This window comes from Heterodontus francisci, chromosome 11 (assembly GCF_036365525.1).
Source record: "Heterodontus francisci isolate sHetFra1 chromosome 11, sHetFra1.hap1, whole genome shotgun sequence".
Taxonomy (NCBI): Eukaryota; Metazoa; Chordata; class Chondrichthyes; order Heterodontiformes; family Heterodontidae; genus Heterodontus; species Heterodontus francisci.
In genome coordinates, this window is record NC_090381.1 from 14,632,759 (window position 1) to 14,655,552 (window position 22,794).

Consider the following 22,794-nt stretch of genomic DNA (forward strand, 5'->3'; position numbering starts at 1 on the left):
ACAGAGTAACCCCAGTGAATGCATGGCCAATATGGAGGAGCATAATTCAGGGCTGGGCACAAAATTGTTAAAACTCACTCAACTAATTCCAAAATTCAATGAGGAAGATGTGGAAGTGTTTTTTGTGTCTTTTGAGAAATTGGCAAAGCAGCTAAAATGGCCAGCTGAGACCTCGTCTCTTTTAATACAAAGCAAGCTAACTGGAAAAGCCCATGAGGTTTATTCCGTTTCCAGATGAGAGTTCATCAAATTATGAACTGACAAAAATTGCTATCCTCGGGGCATATGAATTAATACCCAAAGCCTATCGCCAAACGTTTAGAACACTCGAGAAGCAAGCTAATCAAACTTATATGGAGTTTGAAAGAAATAAGCAGCTGGCTTTTGACCAGTGACTAAGGGCTCTTAAAGTACAGCTCAGCTATGAGAATCTCAGGGAAGTAGTTCTGGTCGAGGAATTTATAAACTCTCTCCCATTCTCCATAAAGACACACGTAGAGGAGCAATGGGTTCAGAGAGCCCGGCAAGCAGCCGTTCTAGCCGATGAGTTTGCTTTAATTTATGTCAGTTTAAGAACCTTTCCTAATCACCCGCACAAATCCGAAAAGGACCAATGATGGGAAGATGATGGAAGCCCAGGCAGTCTTGGGAGAGAAAGGAAGGTGCTATGAGCAAGAGTGAGACCAGGAGACCTGTGTGCTTCCATTATAATAAAGCAAGGCATTTAAAAGCTGACTGCTGGAAACTAAAGGGAAAACCGGTAGGGTTAATCAGGATCAGGGCACACCTGCTCAGTGAAGAAGTGAATCTGATGGAAAGCACAGCAGATCAAGCTGTGGCTTTAACTGCAGTAAGAGTGAAATCCAGGAAGCTTACTACTGCAACCGCAGGAAAATTTAATGGGATTCCTGAAAGTTATCAGGGTTTTGTATTTGAAGGGATAGTAACCCCATACCACTTGAGTGAGGCCAGCAAGCCCATAGTAATTCTTAGGGACACAGGGGCCATGAGATCACTTTTACTGGGAAAAGGCCTGACCTTTCTCCCAGAGAGTGCAGTGAACACCAGAATGGTGGTGAATGGTATTGGAGGGCAGTGTATATCTGTACCTGTACACTGGGTGCACCTGGAGTGTGACCTAGTTTCGGGACCGGTGACCATGGGGATTATTCTCTAGTTTGCCTGTGGATGGGGTTGACCTGCTCCTAGGTACTGATCGGGTGGGGATGAAGGTGGTAGCCCCCCGAGTAGTGAAAAAAAGACCGCAGGAGGTCAGAGAGACAGGGCAGTGGTGGGAGTCGGACCCCTGCAGTTTCCCTGAATGTGTAGTGGATCAGGCCATGATCAAACCAGCTCCCCTGGAGGAGACTGAATTGGCACTGCAGGCAGATGGCCATGAGGAAAGTTAAGAGACCAAGGGAATTAATTAAATGGATTTTCCCTCGCTGAGGCTCAGCGAGCTGACCCAGTATTGCAAGAGTTAGCACAGGCTGCCCAGTCTGAAAGTGAAGCAGAGGGAGTCCCTGGTTGCCACTATTTAAAGAATGAGGTACTGATGAGGAAATAGAGTTCTCCTCAAAGACCTGAGAGCAAGGAGTGGACAGTAGTTCACCAGTTAGTGATGCCACAGAGGTACTGGAGAGAAATATTAAGAAGTGCCCATGAGACTACAGTGGTTGTACATACCGGTATACAAAAGACCAAAACCCGCAGAAGACAGCGGTTTGACTGGCCAAAACTCCACAAAGACGTGGTGGAGTACTGCAGGAGTTGTCACATGTGCCAGGTTGAGGGGAAACCCCAAGCTACAGTGAAAACTGCACCCCTAAGTCCCTCCAGTCGAGGGCTAGTGAACTGTAAGGGACCCCTGCTGAGAACAAAAGGGGACAGGCAGGCGCATGGCTGACAAAAGGTTAGATAGGGAAGGGGGAAAAATTGACCAAGTGGGCAGGTTAAATGAAGTCCGGGAGGAATCCTGGATGAAAACCCCTATTGTCCGGTCAGACAACCCTGAAACATTTGAAAAGTTAGACCTCACATCCTCCTATGTAAATGCAGACACTAGAAGTACCCAACCAGAGTTGCTAACATCATTTAGAGGAACCTGTAGAGACAAAGAAAGACCTCTAGGGGGCAGAGAACCAGGGAGGGTGATGGCTCACCTAGTTGAAGTGCCACAGGGGAGTGCAGTAGGGTCTGAACACATACCTGCAAGCAGGAATGTCCCAGAGAACAAAGGGGAGATTAACAAAGAATCCTCCCCCACAGTCCAAGGAAAAGGGAAACATCCATCCCCTGAAGTCAAAGCCTTTATAGGACTCAGCAAGGCACTGAGAGAGAGTTCAGGATAGACCCAACCACTACCAACACTCCTGAAAAAAATAGACTTCAATAGGAACAAAGGCCCTAGGCAGTCATGGAAATGGGTGAACTGAAGAAAAACTTCCCCAAAGAACCACATAGTTACTAGGAAGACAAAAAGGGAAAATTAAAGCTGCACTGGCATTCAGAAAAGACAGTTTTTGTAAGTTTTAGGATTCATGACTGAATGGGAGTGAATGAGAGAAATGCATGTTTTTTTCTGTATCATATATATTCTCTCAACCCTTTTAATGAAATGCGCCTTTTTTTCAAATCGCATTTCATTCCCCTGGGTGTGGAGGTATCATGCAGGCCCCCACCTGCCAAGAATGAGCCATATTAATTTTTGCCACATGGGCATTAAATTTCAAATTGTTGCTGAGAGGAAGAGAAGTCCTGATACAAGGGGTTGCCAAGCCCCTGGCTGGAAAGACATTTTTGCATATTAATAGACAGTTTTTGTAGACAAATGATCATTCCCTGACCCACCAATACACAAAACCAGAAGTGGTTATCCCAGTCACATGACTACCCTGCTGGCCAATTTGGGGAGTTTTAAATTGTCAAGACAGTGTTTGAACTGGCAGAAAGCTCTTTGCTCCTGGATTGAAAAGACCTCCTCTCCTCCTGTCTGCTCCCATCTCTTTCACACGGAACTCTAAAACCCACTGAAGACCCATGAACCCCAAAAGAGAAAAGTCTCCGACAGTGAACAAGGTTTAAGAAGAATACTGGGCCCCAATGAAAAGCAAGATCTACCTACAATCAAGGACACTACAGTGAGCTCGAAGCGCAGTAACAAAAATCTCTCTTCAGCGATTGCCTCAAACCTTTCATTATTTTTAAATTTTTCTTCTGCTCTTTTCTTTTTCCATTTTTACGTGTGTATTGCATATTCATGCTAGCATGGGCGCGTTGTGTATCTGTATTAGAGTTTAAGTTTAATAAATTTCAACTTTTCTTCTTTAAACCTGAGAAAGCCTGTTTGTGCTGGTTTCTTTGTCTTATAATTGGAAAGTGGTGATCAAGGATTCACCAAGGGGGAGCTAAAAACACAGTGTGTTTAAAATTAAACTCTGTTACAGTAAGACCAGGTGAAGGCTGAAAGGGAACCCTAGACCTCTTTCTCACCTGGTCGTAACAATGTGGTGTACATGGACTTTCAAAAGGCGTTTGATACAGTGCCACACAACAGACATGTGAGGAAACTTGTAGCTCATGGGATAAAAGAGGCGGTAACAACATGGATACGAAATTGGCTGAGTGGCAGGAAACAAAGAGTAATAGTTAATGGATGTTTTTCGGGCTAAAGGAAGATCTGTAGTGGAGTTCCCCAGGGATCAGTGTTGGGACCCTTGCTTTTCCTGATATATATTACTGACCTAGACCTTGGGGTAGCGGGCACAATTTCAAAGTTTGCTGAGGATACGAAACTTGGAAACATTGTGAACTGAGAATTCCAAAGATTCACAACCCTCTGAGTGAAGAAATTTCTTCTCATCTCTGTCCTAAGTGGCTTCCCCTTTATTTTGAAATTGTGCCCCCTGATTCTAGACTCCCCAACCAGGGGAAACATCTTACCTGCATCTACCTTGTCTATCCCTTTAAGTATTTTGTAGGTTTCAATGAAATCACCTCTCATTCTTTGAATCTCTAGCGAATACAGGGCCAGTTTCCCCAATCTCTCTTCATAGGACAGTCCCACCATCCCAGGAACAAGTATAGTGAACCTTTGTTGCACTCCCTCCTTGGCAATAATATCCTTCCTAGGGTAAGGTGACCAAAACTTCACACAGTACTCCAGGTGCAGTCTAACCAAGGTTCTATACAATTGAGGCAAGACATCATTATTCCTGTACTCAAATCCTCTTGCGATAAAGGCTAAAATACCATGAGCCTTCTTAATTGCTTGCTGCACATGCATGTTAGCTTTCAGTGACTTATTGACAAGGATACCCAGGTCCCTTTGTCCATCCACAATTTCTAATCTCTTAACATTTAAGAAATACTCTGCACATCTATTCCTCCTACCAAAATGGATAACCTCACATTTTTCCACATTATATTCCATCTGCCACGTAGTTTTCCACTCAGTAAGTATTTCCAAATCCCCTTGAAGCCGCTTGGCATCTTCCTCACAACACACATTCCCACTTAGTTTTGTGTCATTCACGAACTTGGACATATTACATTTGGTCCCCATATCCAAATAATTGATATATGTGAACAGCTGGGGCCCAAGGACTGATCCTTTTGGTACCCCACTAGTCACATTCTACCAACACGAGAATGACCTGTTTATTCCTACTCTCTGTTTTCTGCCTGTTAACCAATCCTTAATCCATGCCAGTATATTACCTCCTCCCATGTGTTTTAATTTTGCTAACCAACCTCCTGTAGGGGACTTTATCAAAAGCCTTCTGAAAATCCAAGTATATTATGTCTACTGACTCCCCTTTATCAATTCTGCTGGTAACATCCTCAAAAAACTCCAACAGTTTCATCAAACATGATTTCCCATTCATAAATCCATGTTGACTCTGCCAAATCAGATCATTATTAAATTTATTAAATCCTTTCAAATAGATTCCAGTAGTTTCTCCACTACTGCTGTAAGGCTAACAGGTCTGTAGTTCCCTGTTTTCTCTCTCCCCTTTCTTAAATAGTGGGGTGAAATTTGCTATCTTTCAAACTGCAGGAACCGTTCCAGAATCTATAAAATTTGACAGATGATCGGGAGCAGCTTCTTATAGGAAAGTCTACATCAGACCAGTGGGAGTCATTTAGAAAGGAAATGGTGAGGGTTCAGGTGCAGCATGTTCCCGTAAAGGTGAAGAGTAGGACCAAAAAGTCCAGGGAACCCTGGATGTCAAGGGATATAGAGGATTGGATAAGAAAATAAAAAGGTGGCGCATGGCAGATTCAGAGTGCTGAAAACAGTGGAGGCCCAAGAGGAGTATAGGAAGTATAGGGGAGTACTTAAAAAAGTAATTAGGAGAGCGAAGAGGGGGCATGAAAAATCCCAGGCCGAAAAATAAAGGAAAATCCCAAGGTGTTTTATAAGTATGTTAGGGGCAAGAGGATAACCAGGGAAAAAGTGAGGCCCATTAGGGATCTAAGAGGCAATCTGTGTGTCGAGCCGGAGGACATAGGTGAGGTTTTGAACGATTACTTTTCATCTGTGTTCATTATGGAGAGGGATGATGTAGGTGTAGTGATCAGTCTCATAATGAAGAGCTGGAACCTGTCATAGCCGCTAAGCGCATTGCACTTTTGAACTACAAGAAAGCCCCCAGCGATTTAACATCCGCAGCACTTAAAGCAGCCAGAAGTACTGCACAAAGAACAGCTAGGCGTTACGCAAACGACTACTGGCAACACCTATGCAGTCATATTCAGCTGGCCTCAGACACCGGAAACATCAGAGGAATGTATGATGGCATGAAGAGAGCTCTTGGGACAACCATCAAGAAGATCACCCCCCTCAAATCTAAATCGGGGGACATAATCACTGACCAACGCAAACAGATGGACCGCTGGGTTGAGCACTACCTAGAACTGTACTCCAGGGAGAATGCTGTCACTGAGACTGCCCTCAATGCAGCCCAGCCTCTACCAGTCATGGATGAGCTGGACATACAGCCAACCAAATCGGAACTCAGTGATGCCACTGATTCCCTAGCCAGCGGAAAAGCCCCTGGGAAGGACAGCATTACCCCTGAAATAATCAAGAGTGCCAAGCCTGCTATACTCTCAGCACTACATGAACTGCTATGCCTGTGCTGGGACGAGGGAGCAGTACCCCAGGACATGCGCGATGCCAACATCATCACCCTCTATAAAAACAAAGGTGACCGCGGTGACTGCAACAACTACCGTGGAATCTCCCTGCTCAGCATAATGGGGAAAGTCTTTGCTCGAGTCGCTCTGAACAGGCTCCAGAAGCTGGCCGAGCGCGTCTACCCTGAGGCACAGTGTGGCTTTCGTGCAGAGAGATCGACTATTGACATGCTGTTCTCCCTTCGTCAGATACAGGAGAAATGCCGTGAACAACAGATGCCCCTCTACATTGCTTTCATTGATCTCACCAAAGCCTTTGACCTCGTCAGCAGACGTGGTCTCTTCCGACTACTAGAAAAGATCGGATGTCCACCAAAGCTACTAAGTATCATCACCTCATTCCATGACAATATGAAAGGCACAATTCAACATGGTGGCTCCTCATCAGAGCCCTTTCCTATCCTGAGTGGTGTGAAACAGGGCTGTGTTCTCGCACCCACACTTTTTGGGATTTTCTTCTCCCTGCTGCTTTCACATGCGTTCAAATCCTCTGAAGAAGGAATTTTCCTCCACACAAGATCAGGGGGCAGGTTGTTCAACCTTGCCCGTCTAAGAGCGAAGTCCAAAGTACGGAAAGTCCTCATCAGAGAACTCCTCTTTGCTGACGATGCTGCTTTAACATCTCACACTGAAGAATGCCTGCAGAGTCTCATCGACAGGTTTGCGTCTGCCTGCAATGAATTTGGCCTAACCATCAGCCTCAAGAAAACGAACATCATGGGGCAGGATGTCAGAAATGCTCCATCCATCAATATTGGCGACCACGCTCTGGAAGTGGTTCAAGAGTTCACCTACCTAGGCTCAACTATCACCAGTAACCTGTCTCTGGATGCAGAAATCAACAAGCGCATGGGTAAGGCTTCCACTGCTATGTCCAGACTGGCCAAGAGAGTGTGGGAAAATGGCGCACTGACACGGAACACAAAAGTCCGAGTGTATCAGGCCTGTGTCTTCAGTACCTTGCTCTACGGCAGCGAGGCCTGGACAACGTATGCCAGCCAAGAGCGACGTCTCAATTCATTCCATCTTCGCTGCCTTCGGAGAATACTTGGCATCAGGTGGCAGGACTATATCTCCAACACAGAAGTCCTTGAAGCGGCCAACACCCCCAGCTTATACACACTACTGAGTCAGCGGCGCTTGAGATGGCTTGGCCATGTGAGCCGCATGGAAGATGGCAGGATCCCCAAAGACACATTGTACAGCGAGCTCGCCACTGGTATCAGACCCACCGGCCGTCCATGTCTCCGTTATAAAGACGTCTGCAAACGCGACATGAAATCGTGTGACATTGATCACAAGTCGTGGGAGTCAGTTGCCAGCATTCGCCAGAGCTGGCGGGCAGCCATAAAGACAGGGCTAAATTGTGGCGAGTCGAAGAGACTTAGTAGTTGGCAGGAAAAAAGACAGAGGCGCAAGGGGAGAGCCAACTGTGCAACAGCCCCAACAAACAAATTTCTCTGCAGCACCTGTGGAAGAGCCTGTCACTCCAGAATTGGCCTTTATAGCCACTCCAGGCGCTGCTTCACAAACCACTGACCACCTCCAGGCGCGTATCCATTGTCTCTCGAGATAAGGAGGCCCAAAAGAAAGAAGAAAAGTGATCAGGGAGGGGGATTGTGATATACTTGATCAAATTAGCATTGAAAAGGAGGAAGTATTAGCTGTATTAGTGGGCTTAAAGATGGATAAATCCCCAGACCCAGATGAGATGTATCCCAGGCTGCTATGTGAGGCAAGGGAGGAGATAGCGGGGGCTCTGACACAAATTTTCAGATCCTCTCTGGCCTCAGGAGAGGTACCAGAGAATTGGAGGACAGCGAATGTGGTACCATTATTCAAGAAGGGTAGCATGGATAAACCAGGTAATTATAGGCCTGTGAGTCTAACGTCAGTGGTAGGGAAATTATTGGAAAAAATTCTGAGAGACAGGATTAATCTCCACTTGGAGAGGCAGGGATTGATCAGGGATAGTCAGCATGGCTTTGTCAGGGGGAGATCGTGTCCAACAAATTTGATTGAATTTTTCGAGGAGGTGACTAGAGGTCTAGATGAGGGTAAAGCAGTTGATGTCATCTGCATGGACTTCAGTAAGGCTTTTGATAAGGTCCCACATGGGAGATTGGTTAAGAAAGTAAGAGCCCATAGAATCCAGGGTAATTTGGCAAATTGGATTCAAAATTGGCTTCGTGGAAGGAGGCAGAGGGTGATGGTAGAGAGTTGTTTTTGTAACTAGAGGCCTTTGACTAGTGGGGTACCGCAGGGATCGGTGCTGGGACCCTTGCTGTTTGTAATGTACATTAATGATTTAGACGAGAATATAGGAGGTATGATCAGTAAGTTTGCAGATGACATGAAAATTGGTGGTGTCGTAAATAGTGAGGATGAAGGCCTTAGGTTACAGGACGATATATATGGGCGGAGCTGTGACAAATGGAGTTTAATCCTGAGAAGTATGAGGTGATGCACATTGGGAGAACTAACAAGGCAAGAGGGCCAGAGGGACCTTGATGTACTCGTCCATAGATCACTGAAGGCAGCAGCACAGGTAGATAAGGTGGTTAGGAAGGTTTATGGGATACTTGCCTTGATTAGCCGAGGCATAGAATATAAGAGCAGGGAGGTTATGATGGATCTGTATAAAACACTAGTTAGGCCACAGCTGGAGTACTGTATACAGTTCTGGTCACCACACTATAGGAAGGATGTGATTGCAATAGAGAGGGTGCAGAGGAGATTCACCAGGATGTTTCCTGGGCTGGAGCATTTCAGTTATGAAGAGAGACTGGATAGGCTGGGGTTGTTTTCCTTGGAGCGGAGAAGGCTGAGGAGGGACCTGATTGAGGTATACAAAATTATGAGGGGCATTGATAGGATAGATAGGAAGAAACTTTTTCCCTCAGTGGAGAGGTCAGTAACTAGGGGGCATAGATTTAAGGTAAGGGGCAGGAGGTTTAGAGGAGAGTTGAGGAAAAATGTTTTCAACTGGAGGATGGTTGGAATGTGGAACACACTGCCTGAAGGGGTGGTAGAGCCAGGAACACTCACGACATTTAAGAAGTATTTATATGAGCACTTGAAACGCCATCGCATACAAGGCCACGGGCCAACTGCAGGGAAGTGGGATTCATTTTGGACGGGTGCTTAATGGTCGGTGCAGGCACGTTGGGCTGAAGGGCCTGTTTCTGTTCTGTAAAACTCTATGACTCGTTGACCAATGCATCTAATATCCCCATAGCTACTGCTTTCATCACTCTGGGATGTAGAATATCAGGTCCTCGGGACTTATCAACCTTCAGCCCCATTATTTTCTCCACTGCAAACTTCTTACTAATATTAATTTCCTTCAATTCCTCGTTCTCTCTAGTCTCTTGGATCTCTAATTCTGGGAGATTTCTTGTGTCTTCCTCAGTGAAGACAGACACAAAGTAATCATTTAGCTTCTTTGCAATTTCTCTATTCCCCATTATGTATTCTCCTGACTCTGCCTGTAATGGACCCACATTTGTCTTAGTCTAACGTTTCCTTTTTACATACCTATAGAAGCTTTTACAGCCCATTTTTATGGTTTCTGCTAGTTTACATTCATGTTCTATTCTTCCCCTTTTTTAATCAGTTTCTTGGTCCTACTTTGCTGTATTCAAAAATTCTCCCAATCCTCAGGTTTACTACTATTTCTGGCAACTTTATAGGCCTATTATTTTAATCTTATATAATCCTTAACTTCCTTTATTATCCACAGTTGACTGCCTTTACTTTTGGGGTTTTTGTGCCTTGAAGGAATGTATAGTTGCTGTAAACTATGTAACCTAATTTACTATGTAAACTAGTTTACAACAACTGTACATTCCTTCAAGGCACAAACCCCCCAAAAGTAAAGGCAGTCAACTGTGGATAATAAAGGATGTTAAAGGATTGTAATAGTTTACACTATGTAAAATGAATGTAATAAAGAAAGGTAATTACATAGGCATGAGGACAGATTTGGCCCCAGTGGACTGGGCAGGAAGACTAAAAGGTAGGACAGTTGATGAACAGTGGCAGATGTTTAAGGAGATAATCAATTCCTCCCAACTAAAATATATTCCAGAGAGAAAGAAATGTTCTAAGAGGGGGGAAAAACATCAATGGCTAAGCAAGGAAGTTAAGGATAACATTAAGACAGAAACTAAGGCATACCATATTGCAAAGGCCAGTGGCAGGCTGGAAGATTGGGAAACTTTTCAAGATCAACAAAGGGTTACTAAAAAAGTAATAAAAAGAGCAAAGGTAAATTATGAAAGAAAACTAGCGCAAAATATAAAAACGGAAGCAAAAGCTTCTATAAGTAGATAAAAGAGAAGAGAGTAGCTAAAGTGAATGTTGGTCCCTTGGAGGATGAGCCTGGGGAGTTAATAGAGGGGAACACAGAAATGGCGGAGACACTAAATCAGTATTTTGCCTCAGTTTCCACAGTGGAGGACACTAGTACCATCCCAATAGTAACAAATAATGCAGAGGTTATAGAAATGGAGGAACTTAGAACAATTATCATCACTAGGGAAAAAGTACTGAGCAAACTATTGGGATTGAAGGCAGACAAGCCTGATGGTGTACATCCTAGGGTCTTAAAGGAAGTGGCAGTGGAGATAGTGGATCCATTGGTTATAATATTCCAAAATTCCCTGGATGCGGGAAAGGTTCCAGTGGATTGGAAAAAAGCTAATATAACGCCCTTATTCAAAAAAGGAGGGAGGCAGAAAGTAGGAAACTGTAGACCAGTTAGTTTAACATCTGTCATGGGAAATTGTTAGAATCCATTATTAAGGAAGTAATAACAGGACATTTAGAAAGTCAAAACGCAAACCATTAGAGTCAGCATGATTTTATGAAGGGTAAATCGTGTTTGACTAATTTGCTAGAGTTCTTCGAAGATGTAACAAGTAAAGTGGATAATGGGGATCCTGTAGATATAGTATATCTGGACTTCCAGAAGGCATTTGATAAGGTGCCACACAAAAGGTTAATACACAAGGTAAGATCACATGAGGTTAGAGGCAATTTATTAGGTTAACCAATAATGAAGTAAAACATACACAATTGAAATACAAAAATTGAAATATTAAAACTCCATATTTATCCTAGCCCCTCACACACACACACAGATATACACATACATACACACTGGTTAACTGGGAAAATAAAAGGGATTTTTGTTTATAGCTATTACAAAGAAAACAGAAGGAAAAAAAAACACGTACGCTGAAAAGAAGGTATGGAAAGATGTCCTTTGTTTTGGTTAGGTGTACCAAATGTGTAAAGGCAGTTTTCACGTGGATCTTCCTAGAACAGTTCTTTTCAGGCGATGTTGAAGATCAGTTTGGTTAGGCTTTCCAAGAGATGCAGCAACCGAGGCTCCAAATAGGTTTTACAGCAGGAATGCAGCAACAAGGTTTCAGTTCCCACACATTTGATTTCTTCAAATAGAGGAAGAAATAAGAAACTGACACACTGGCTGCAGGATTTGTTTTCAAGAGAGAGAGCTGCTGGTTCTTCTTCTGGCAGGCAAAAACCAAATGTCATAACAGTTCAAACTGAAACTAAAAACATGTCAGAAGTCAAGCCTCCTGACCTCTATAAATCTCGACCTGTCACTTCTTTGTAAACATCTCCTCAAGTCAAAAATAACCCCTGTTGGGTGATTATCCACAGACAGGTGCCTTCCAGTAAGACTTGTTTACTAGCCAAATCCAGGAACATTCTAGTGAGTTCTTTAAAAAAAACTCGAAGTTCAGAAATCTCTTCAAGATTCCAGATGAATCAGTGTCCATAATTAAACTATAAGTTTGTACAACATATTTTACAAAAGAAATAGAGACAATCCTGTACAGTACAAAGATACAAGGCACACTGGTGTCAAAGCAACAAAGAAGATCATCTAAGTACAATGGCAAGGTTCTCACTGAGATGTCTTCAATCGTTTCCTCCCTCAGCCTCTGCACTGAGTAACTTCTCATCCTCGGTGACTTCAACCTCCATCTCAACTCATTATGCTCTCTCTCCTTTAAATACACTACACTCCCTTAATCTCTCCTTTCATGTATACTCCCCCAACTCATATTCATGGCCACCCCTGTGACCTCGCCATCTCACATGGCCTCGCTATTCCCATTATGTGGTTCACAGAGGATATGGTGTCCTAGTGGTAATGTCACTGGACTGGTAATCCAAACCCCAGGCTAATGCTCTGGGAACATGGATTCAAACCCCACCATGGTAGATGGTGATATTTGCATTCAATTAATAAATCTTGAATTAAAAGCTAGTTGAATGTTGACCATGAAACCATTGTCAATTGTCATTAGAACCAATCTGGTTCACTAATGTCCTTTTGGGAAGGAAAACTGCCATCTTTAACCGGTCTAACCTACATGTGACTCCAGACCCACAGCAATGTGGTTGGCTCTGAAATGGCCGAGTAAGCCACTCAGTTCAAGCACAATTAGGGATGGGCAATACATGCTGACCTATCCAGCAATGCCCACATCCCACAATTGAATAAAAAAAAGGGTGTCTCTGCTCACTTCCTTGTATCGCACTCAAGCCACATCCTCCTTCCACATTTCAATCCTACCTCCCTCTGTATCCACCCTTGAAATATTTTCCCCCAATTCACTGACAACAGCACGTTCAAAATCCGAACAGTCTAGCTTTTGGCCATCCGCTCCCTTGACATTTCTGCATCTGCCGATCCGCTCAAATATAACCTCACCTCCAACTTTGATGCTTTAGTCTTCATTAAACCATTACTATCTCTTATCTTGGCCATTCCTTCCCCCACCCTCCCCCCCCCCACCAGAATGCCATCATCTCTGCTCCCTTAAGTCCAAGGAATGCAAACTTTAATGGATATAGCAGACAGCTGGTTTAACCATTCACCAACAAATCTGGCTGAACCACATAAAAGACTGTCGGGTCCTGCTTGCATCTTCTAAAACTGATCATTATTCCAGCAACATCCTGGAATGCAATGACAACCATCGACCTCTGCTCTCTACTGCAAATGTAAACCCCTCCCCCCATCCCCCTACCCTCAGCTTCAACAACAATTGTAAGGAACTCATGGACTTCTTTGTCACTAAGATTAAGACCATCTGATCAGCTGCCTCTGCCACTTCTCTCCCTTCCACTAGTTCATGGGGCCAAATTTCCTCTCAGGCTCTCCCCTGCTCCAGCCCCAAACTCACACCACCCTCTCCTCTTTCCCCTCTTGCCCTTTCCGAGCTCATTTTGCAAATGAGATCCACCAACGGCTCCCTCGATCCGATTCCCACTAAATTGTTGAACTCACAACTTCCATCCTGACTTCTATGTTAGTTGATGTTATTAATGGTTTTCTCTCCTCAGGTACTGTCCTTCAACTCTTTCAAATCTGCCGCCATCAACTCTGTCCTTAAAAAGCCCAACTCTTGACCCCTCTGTCCTTGTGAACTGCCGGCCTATCTACAACCTCTTTTTCCTCTTCAAAGCCCTTGAACATGTTATTGCCTCCAAAGTCTGTGCCCATCTTTCCTGGAACTCCATGTTTCAATCCCTCCAATCAGGTTTCTCCCCCTGCCACAATACTGAAACGGCTCTTATCAAAGTGACAAATAATATCCCGTATTATTTGACACAGTTGATCAGACCCTATAGATAGTTTCCAGATCAGTATGCCAAGGAACTAACCAGGGAGCAAGCTATTTTCAATCTAGTCTTGTGCAATGATGACATGTTAATTAATAACCTTGTACTAAAGGGACCTCTAGGGAAGAGTGACCATAATATGATAGAATTTTATATTGAGTTTGCAGGTGATTTAGTTATCTAAAACCAGGGTCTAAATCTAAACAAAGAAAACTACGTAGGTATGAGGGGCGAGTTGGGTAAGGTAGATTGGGAAACCACATGAAAAGATATGATGGTAGAGAAGCAATGGTTAGCAATTAAAGAATTAATATATAATTGGCAATAAATAAACATTCTATTAAGACACAAAAACTCCACAGTAAAAGTGACCCAACCATGGCTAACAAGAGGAGTTAAAGATAATATTAGATCAAAGCAAGAGGCTTATCATGTTGCCAAAATGAGTGATGAGCCTGAGAATTGGTAGGATTTTACAATTCAGCAAAGGAGGACCAAGCTATTGATAAGGAAATAGAAAAGAGAATATGAAAGTAGACTAGCAAGAGACATGAAACAGATTGTAAACATTTATGTAGGTATGTAAATAGGAAGAAATAAATGAAAGTAAACATGGACCCATTTGAGGCAGACAGGTGAAATTATAATGGGGAATAAGGAAATGACAGAGACACAAACAAATACTTTGTATCTGTCTTCATTGTTGGAACCATGAGAAACATTCCAACAAGGGGTAAAGGTAAGGGAGCCAAAACAAGGGCTCTTTGGATGACCAGGGAGATAGAGAATATGATGAAACAACAATAGAGGGTGCATGATGCAAGTAAGTGGGAAGTGAGAACCAAGCAAATGCAATAAGTTGAGAGCAGAAGTGGAGGAAAATAAGACTGATAATGAGAGTATATGAGAATAGAATTGTAGATACCATAAAGGGAAATCAAAAAAATTCTATTGGCATGTAAATAGTAACAAGACAGTGAGAAGCAAGGTGGAGCCTATTAGGGACAAAGAGGGTGATATATGTGTAGTGTTCAATGGGTTGATTGATCTGGGTTTGATTGTATTAGTCTGTCCACTGATTAGTGTTCGCTGCTTGATTGCTTAAGCCTATGGGTAGAGCTGAAGAGTTCATGAAACTGAAACTAAACTAGATGCTGGAAGGTTCCAGTAAACACAGACTATGTTCTGTATAGAGGGTTCTGAAAGACATTGTACTGAGATCTTGTAAGTGCCGAGATATTTTAAAGTACTGTAAATAAATTAGTTGTTGATTTAGAAAAAGTGTGATATCTGCATTTCTCTGAGATAAATCAGATATATAAATATCCAGCAACCCTGCAAAAATAAAACAAAAAGTGACAACAAGGATGGTTCGGCAAAGTTTAATTTTATCAGCTCCAGAATTATTTATTTCAAAGCCTGGAAATCCTCCCTTGACCTGGCAGCGATGGATTTTGGGGTTCAAGAACTACTTGCTTCGGATGTAGCAGCAAACCACGAGAAAGCGATACTTGTACATTGGCTCAGAACAGAAGGCCAGTGAATATTTGAGCAGCTCACAGAAGACAATTCTACATTTGATACGACAGTAACTACTCTCGAAAAATACTTCGGGCCAAAGAAAAGTGCGATGATAGAGCAATACACATTCCACCAGAGATCCCAGGGACATAGTGAGCCCATTAAACAATTCATGGCAGCATTGCAGCAATTGGCATCGACATGTCAATTTGGCACTCTATCCAATGAACTATTTGTGATCAATTAATGGAAAAAACTTCAATTCTACAAATTAGGGAATGCCTTCTCGTGGAGCATGATGATTTAACCTTGGAAAAAACCACAACCTTGGCAGTCCAAATCGAATCTTCCATGTTAGATTAAAAGAGGTTACACACACCTGTACTCTTAGGCTCAGGGTTGCAGACACAGCTTGCCCAACCAGCTTCAGTTCAAGGGTTACGGACAAGGAGACCTCAGCAACCTCATCAAAATGTGCCTCATCATGGTCAGATACCTTCAAAACTGTGCCCAAATTGTGAAAATATTCATCGAGTCACAACGCCATGTCCAGCTCAAGGAAAAAAATGCAACTCATGCCTAAAGTGGAACCATTTTGCAAAGACGTGCAGATCGTCGAAGGAAAAGTCTTCATTGGTTCGACATGTGGAGGAGTCTCTTCCTGAAAGTGAGGTACAAGATGTATATACCATCACAAAAAGTAAAGAACCAGGTCATTTTAAGGAGTGGTCAGTCGAGATTGCAGACACCTCACTGTCACTTCTTGTCGATGTTGGCGCGAAAGTATCTATTTTGAGTGACAAACTCGAGCATCAGTATTTTTTGCAATTCTCTCTCACTCCTGCAACAGACACTCTTCAAGCTTATGATGACTCTATCATTCCAATTTTGGGGATGATCACAGTTCCACAAAAATATCACCCCAGACAGGTTCATTTTCTATGTAGCTAAAGGCCAAAGCCTTATGGGGGTAAACATTTTTTATAGGCTTGGATTCAAACTCGCTGACCCCACCAGAGCACACATTAATGGGATTGATGATGCAGATTATACACGCCAGTATCCTTCCTTATTTACTGGATTTGTGGAGATTAAAGGTTACTGTCATGCTCCTTGCGTTGACACATCAATTCAACCAGTTTCACACAATTTGAGATGGTTGCTGTTAGCAATCCGTGCTAAAGTGTCACTGGAGCTGAAATGACTAGAAGCAGACGGTATCATTGAACGAATCGACTCATCGCCGTGGATGTCAAATCTAGTCATTGCATGATGAAAAAATGACGAAATTATACTATGCATTGATCTTAAGGCAGTCAACAAAGCTATCATCCCAGACAAGTATCCACTTCCTACAACTCAAGAACTGTCAGCATCATTTCATGACTCCACAGTCTTCACAAAGCTTGATATGTGATGAAGTTAGCTTCAGATGCCTCTAGCAGAACAAAGCCGATGTAGCTTTTGTTACTCATGAAGGTGTTTCAGTACCGCAGAATGCCCTACGGACTAAGTTCACACCTAGTGTATACTTGAAAACAGTTTCTTCAGTCTTGTCAGATGTTGAGGGGATGCTCAACCTACTTGATGATGTAGTTGTCCATGGAAGGGACAAAGCTGAACACGATCAACGATTACCAGCAGTGCTCACTCGACACTCAAAACACAATTTGATGCTCAACAAGGATAAATGCATATTTGCGGCACATGAGAATGACATTCTAGGTTACAGAGTGACAGCAGCTGGAGTAAAGCCTGCACACTCTCTGACTGGAAAGACACCAGATGAACTTATCACAGGTTGTAACTTTCACACGCCACTGCTATTCTTAGGCCATCACTACCAGTTAACGAGAATGTCGGAGCAAAAGCAGATGAAATTATTAAAATCAGTCTGGTTTAAATATTGCAATAAAAGTGACAAGGTAAAGCAAAAGCATACTTTGACACATGTACAGGTGCAAGGGAACCACAATTTAAAGCAGGAGATTAGGTTCTAATCAAATGAGCAAATCGCAACCACAAACTTGCTTCATCAGTATCAGGTCCAAAGTAGATCAAGCGGTTTCTCGGTACAAATGCTTATCTGTTGGATGACAACACCAAATGGAATGCGAGATGTTTGATAGGGAGCAGACCAGGATATTTTGAGGATAGTGGTTTCCTTTTCCTATGAATGATGTTAATAATCCACCTCATCGAGCTGATCAAACAGATTCACAACCTCATATTCATAAATCTAATCGCAGAACTAAGACACCTTCCTAGCTCAATGATTATTACTGTACTTAAAGAAAACAGTCAAGTTGAACACTAAGAAATGATTTGATGTATATATGTTCGTTGTTCAGAATACTTTCATTCAAAAATAATGTTTTTAGTCTAAAAGGGAAATTGTAGTGTTCAATGGGTTGATTGACCTGGGTTTGATTGTATTAGTCTGTCCAATGATCAGTGTTCACTGCTTGATTGCTTAAGCCTATGGGTGGAGCTTAAGAGTTTATGAAACTGAAACTAAACTAGATGCTGGAAGGTTCCAGTAAACACAAACTGTGTTTTGTATAGAGTGTTCTTGAAAATCATTGTACTGAGATTTTGTAAGTGCTGAGATATTTTCAAGTACTGTAAATAAATTAGTTGTTGATTTAGAACAAGTGTGATATCTGCATTTCTCTGAAATAAGTCAGATATAAAAAATATCAAGCAACCTGGCAAAAACATAATATACTTTGAGGCACAGGACAAGACTAGAAAACTTAAAATGAGTACTTAGTATCGGTCTTTACTAAGGAAGAGGATGCTGCCAAAATATCAGTAGAAATGAAGATAATAGAGGTAATGGATGGGATGAAAATTAATAGGCAGGATGTTCTGGAAAGGCTAGCTACCTTTAGAGTGAATAGGTTGCCTGGTCTGGATGACTTGCTGCCTAGGTTGCTAAGGGAGGTGGGACTGGATAGTAGAAGGGCTTACCATAATCCTCCAATCTTCCTGAGATACGGGGGAGATGCCAGAGGATTGGATCGTGGCAATTGTGACACACTTGTTCAAGAAAGGGCATAATGACAGTGCTAGTAACTACAGGCCAGTCAGTTTAACACCAGTGTTGGATAAGGTTTTCGAAACAATAATCAGAGAAAAGAAATCAATAGGCACATGGAGAGGTTTGAGTTAATTAAGGATAGTCAGCACAGATTTGTAAAATGCAAATTGTGTTTAACTAATCTAATTGCATTTTTTGATAAAGTGATAGAGAAGGTTGATGAGGGGAAATGCAGTGGATATTATCTTTATGGATTTTAAGAAGGTGTTTGATAAAGTTCCACATAAAAGATTGGTGATCAAAATTGAGGTTCATGGAATAGGAGGGTCAATGTCCAATTGGATAAAAAAAAAGGCTTAAGGACAGAAAACAGCGAGTCATGGGAAATGGTTGTTTTTCAGAATACAGGATGATCGACAATGGTGTTCCCCAATGGTCAGTGCTGGGGCCACTGTTTTTTTGATATATATAAATGACTTAGATATTGGAATACAGAGTAAAATTTCCAAATGTTCCAATGATACCAAGCTTGGAAGTGTGGTACACAGTGAGAATGATACCAATTGACTACAACAGGAATAGATATGGCCAGCAGAATGGGCAGACAAGTGGCAGATGAAATTTAGTACAAAGAAGTGTGAGGTGATGCATTTTGGCAAAAGGGATATGGAGAGGCAATATAGACTAAATAGTACAGTTGTAAAGAGTGTACAGGGACAGAGCAATCTGAGAATTCATGTGCATAGATCTTTGAAGGTGGCAAAACATGTTTGAGAAAGTAGTTAGAAAAGCAAATGGGATCTTGAGCTTCATAAATAGAGGTATTGAGTACAAAAGCAGAGAAGTGCTGAACCTTTATACAGCTTTGGTTAGGCCACAACCAGAGTATTGCCTCCAGTCTGGTCATGACACTTTAGGAAGGATGTCAAGGTCCTTGAGAGGGTGCAAAGGAGATTTACCAGAATAGTTCCAGGGATGGGCAATTTTAGCTACTAGGTTAGGTTGGAGAAACTGGGGTTGTTCTCCTTGGAGCAAAGGAGATTGTGGGGAGATTTGATAGTGGTGTACAAGATTCTGACAGCTTTAGATAAGGTAGACAAAGAAAAGCTCTTCCCATTAGTTGAAGGTACAAGGATAAGGAAGCATAGAGTTAAAGTTTTGGGCAAAAGATACTCAATTCCGTTCACTTCCTTCAAATAAAATGTGTTGCTATGGGTACCCGCATGGGTCCTGGTTATGCTTGTCTTTTTGTGGGAGATGTCTAAAATTCCTTGTCCAGTCCTACTCAGGACCCTCCCTCACCTCTTTTTCCAGTACAATGATGACTGTATCGGTGCCGCTTCCTGCTCTTGCCCCGAACTGGACAACTTCATTAATTTTGCTTCCAATTTCCACCCTTCTCTCACCTTTACATGGTCTATCTCTGATACTTCCCTTCCCTTCCTTGACTTCTCTGTCTCCATCTCTGGGGATAGATTGTCGACTAATATTCATTATAAGCTCACCGACTCCCTTAGCTACCTCGACTACACTTCTTCACACCCTGTTTCCTGTAAGGACTCCATCCCATTCACCCAGTTTCTCCGTCTCCGATGCATCTGTTCTTATGATGTAACCTTCCACAACAGTGCTTCTGACATGTCTTCCTTTTTACTCAACCGAGGATTCCCCCCCCCCCCCCCACTGTGGTTGACAGGGCCCTCAACTATGTCTGACCTATTTCCCGCACTTCTGCCCTCACCCCTTCCCCTTCCTCCCAGAACCATGAGAGGGTTCCCCTTGTCCTCACTTTCCACCCCACAAGCCTCCACATCCTCCGCCATTTCCGCCACCTCCAGCGTGATGCCACCATCAAACACATCTTCTCTTCCCCTCCCCTCCGTGACACTCTGGTCCACTTCTCCATCACCCCGACACCTCGTCCCCTTCCCACAACATCTTACCATGCAATCGCAGGAGATGTAATACTTGCCCTTTTACCTCCTCTGTCCTCACCATCCAAGACCCCAGACACTCCTTCCAGGTGAAGCAGCGATTTACTTGAAATTCCTTCAATTTAGTATACTGTATTCGCTACTCACAATGCGGTCGCCTCTGCACTGGGGAGACCAAACGCATATTGGGTGACAGCTTGGCTGAACAACTCTGCTCAGTCTGAAAGTATGACCTTGAGCTTCCGGTTGGTTGCCATTTCAACACTGCCCCCTGGTCTCGTGTCTACATTTTTTCCTTGGCCTGCTGCAGTGTTCCAGTGAACATCAAGGCAAGTTTGAGGAGCAGCCCCTGATCTTTCGATTAGGCATTCTACAGCCTTGCAGTCTCAACTTGAGTTCAACAATTTCAGAGCATTACTCGCCTTTTTTTAAAGAGTTTTCTATTATTTTATTATTTTTTTATTTTTTACCATGTGCCTGTTTTTTCATGTGAACAGAGCTGCTCATTATTCTGTCATTAACACTCTCTCTGGACTAATGCTTTGTCTTTCACCACAAGTATTAACACATTCTTTGTCTTTATCCCAGGACAGCTTTGTTATTTAATCTCTCCTGCCCTCTGCCCTATCACACACCTTCACTTTTGTTCTCTTCCACATTACCCCCACCCTTCACTTGCTTAAAACCTAATTCTTTTCTAACCTTTGACAGTTCTGATGAAAGGTCACAGACCTGAAATGTTAACATTGCTTCTCTCTCCACAGATGCTCCCTGATCTGCTGAGTATTTCAAGCACTTTCTGTTTTTATTTCAGATTTCCAGCATCTGCAGTATTTTGCTTTTATTGCGACAGGGGAGATGTGAGGAAGAACTTTTTTATGCAGCAAGTGATAATGACCTGGAACTTGTTGCCTATGAGGGTGGCTGAAATGGAAACAATCAATGATTTCAAAAGGAAATTGGATGGGCCCTTGAGGGAAGTTAACTTGCAGGCTATGGGGATGGAGCAGGGGAATGAAGAAAACTGGATTGCTCTACAGGGAGCCAATGACGGGCCAAATGGTCTCTTTCCGTGCATTATGACTCTATGACTCAAATAATAAAGGGCCAAGAGTAGAGCGAGAATGAGGAACTTAATTTCTCCAGTACTATATACTAATTTATTTAATATGACATGGAACTGGGTTTTTTTCTCCTCTGTTTGAAACAGTGTGCCTTTAAGACACTGTTAAAAACAATGTAACTTTAAACCAGAGAGAGAAGTTTTAGATTTCTGAGAACAGTGTGCCACAGCTGCACTTGTTACCGAGCCAACAGCAGGAGAGTGAGGAGGTATAATGTTTCAATTTGACTGTATGTAAAAAACAGCTAAAACCAGTTTTGAGAGACAATAGTGAAGCGTGCTTACTGGAGGAAGGAGCTGTCTATTTCTCTCAGCATAAATTCGACAATGAGCTACAGGCCATGTTAATTGCCTAAGGAGAAAAAAAAAACCTTTTCGGAAGAGACCATTTGTATTGCTGGAGATAGCAAAATTCCTTTTATTTACTTCTAATCCAAGAAGTCTTTGCTTCAAGATTGAAACTCTCTTGACTGATTATGTTTTCTGGAATTTGCAGTAAAGTTTCGACTGAGAGACTGTTGGTTTTCACATCCGAGTGGACCCATTGCAATACTCCTTGTTTAGAGGACTGTTTGATGCCTGCTGCAGCCAAAGTGCTTTGAACGCCTATCTATTGAAGGACGGTTTCACCAAATCCGCGTGGAGACTTCAAGTGGCATTTGATTATTTTTACACTATGATACCTCACCCATTAGGAAAGTCACCCACAAAGACTTATAACCCAGTTATTTATTTATTCTTAAGAAACAGAAAGTTTAAAAACATAATTTTAAAAAACGATTAACCGTTGATTTTTGAGTGTATGTGTGTGAATGGGGGAGTTAGGTTAAAATAAGAAGTTATAAGGTCTTTAGAGATAGGGTTATCTTAATAGTGTTTAAGATGTAGTTTTCAATGAATAGTTAATTTGTTGTTATCTGAAGATACCTGGTTTGGTCTGTTTTATTCTGTGGGGTTACTGGAGTGTTTAATTTGGCTGTTTAACGGTTGGGTGGGAAAACCTTAATAATATGCAGTGACCTGTGGAGTGATGGGACTGAATTGACTGTGCATTGCTCCCACCTTGGTTGTAACAAATGGAATTAAGTGGCAATAAATCCCCTGGATCTGATGACCTACATCCTAGGGTCTTAAAAGAGGTCACTGCAGAGATAGTGGATGCATTGGTTTTGATCTTCCGGAATTCCTGAGATTCTAGAACAGTTCCCAAGGATTGGAAGGCAGCAAACATAACCCTGCAATTTAAGAAAGGAGGGAGAGAGAAAATGTGGAACTATGGGCCAGTTAGCCCAACATCAGTAGTAGGC

General features: G+C 42.6%; 1 protein-coding gene across 1 annotated transcript in view; it reads right to left on the reverse strand.

Annotated features, from left to right (window-relative positions):
* Nucleotides 1–22,794, reverse strand: part of ky (kyphoscoliosis peptidase) — a 67,581-nt gene that overhangs the window by 42,176 nt on the left and 2,611 nt on the right. The gene's annotated exons all lie outside the window — the stretch shown is intronic.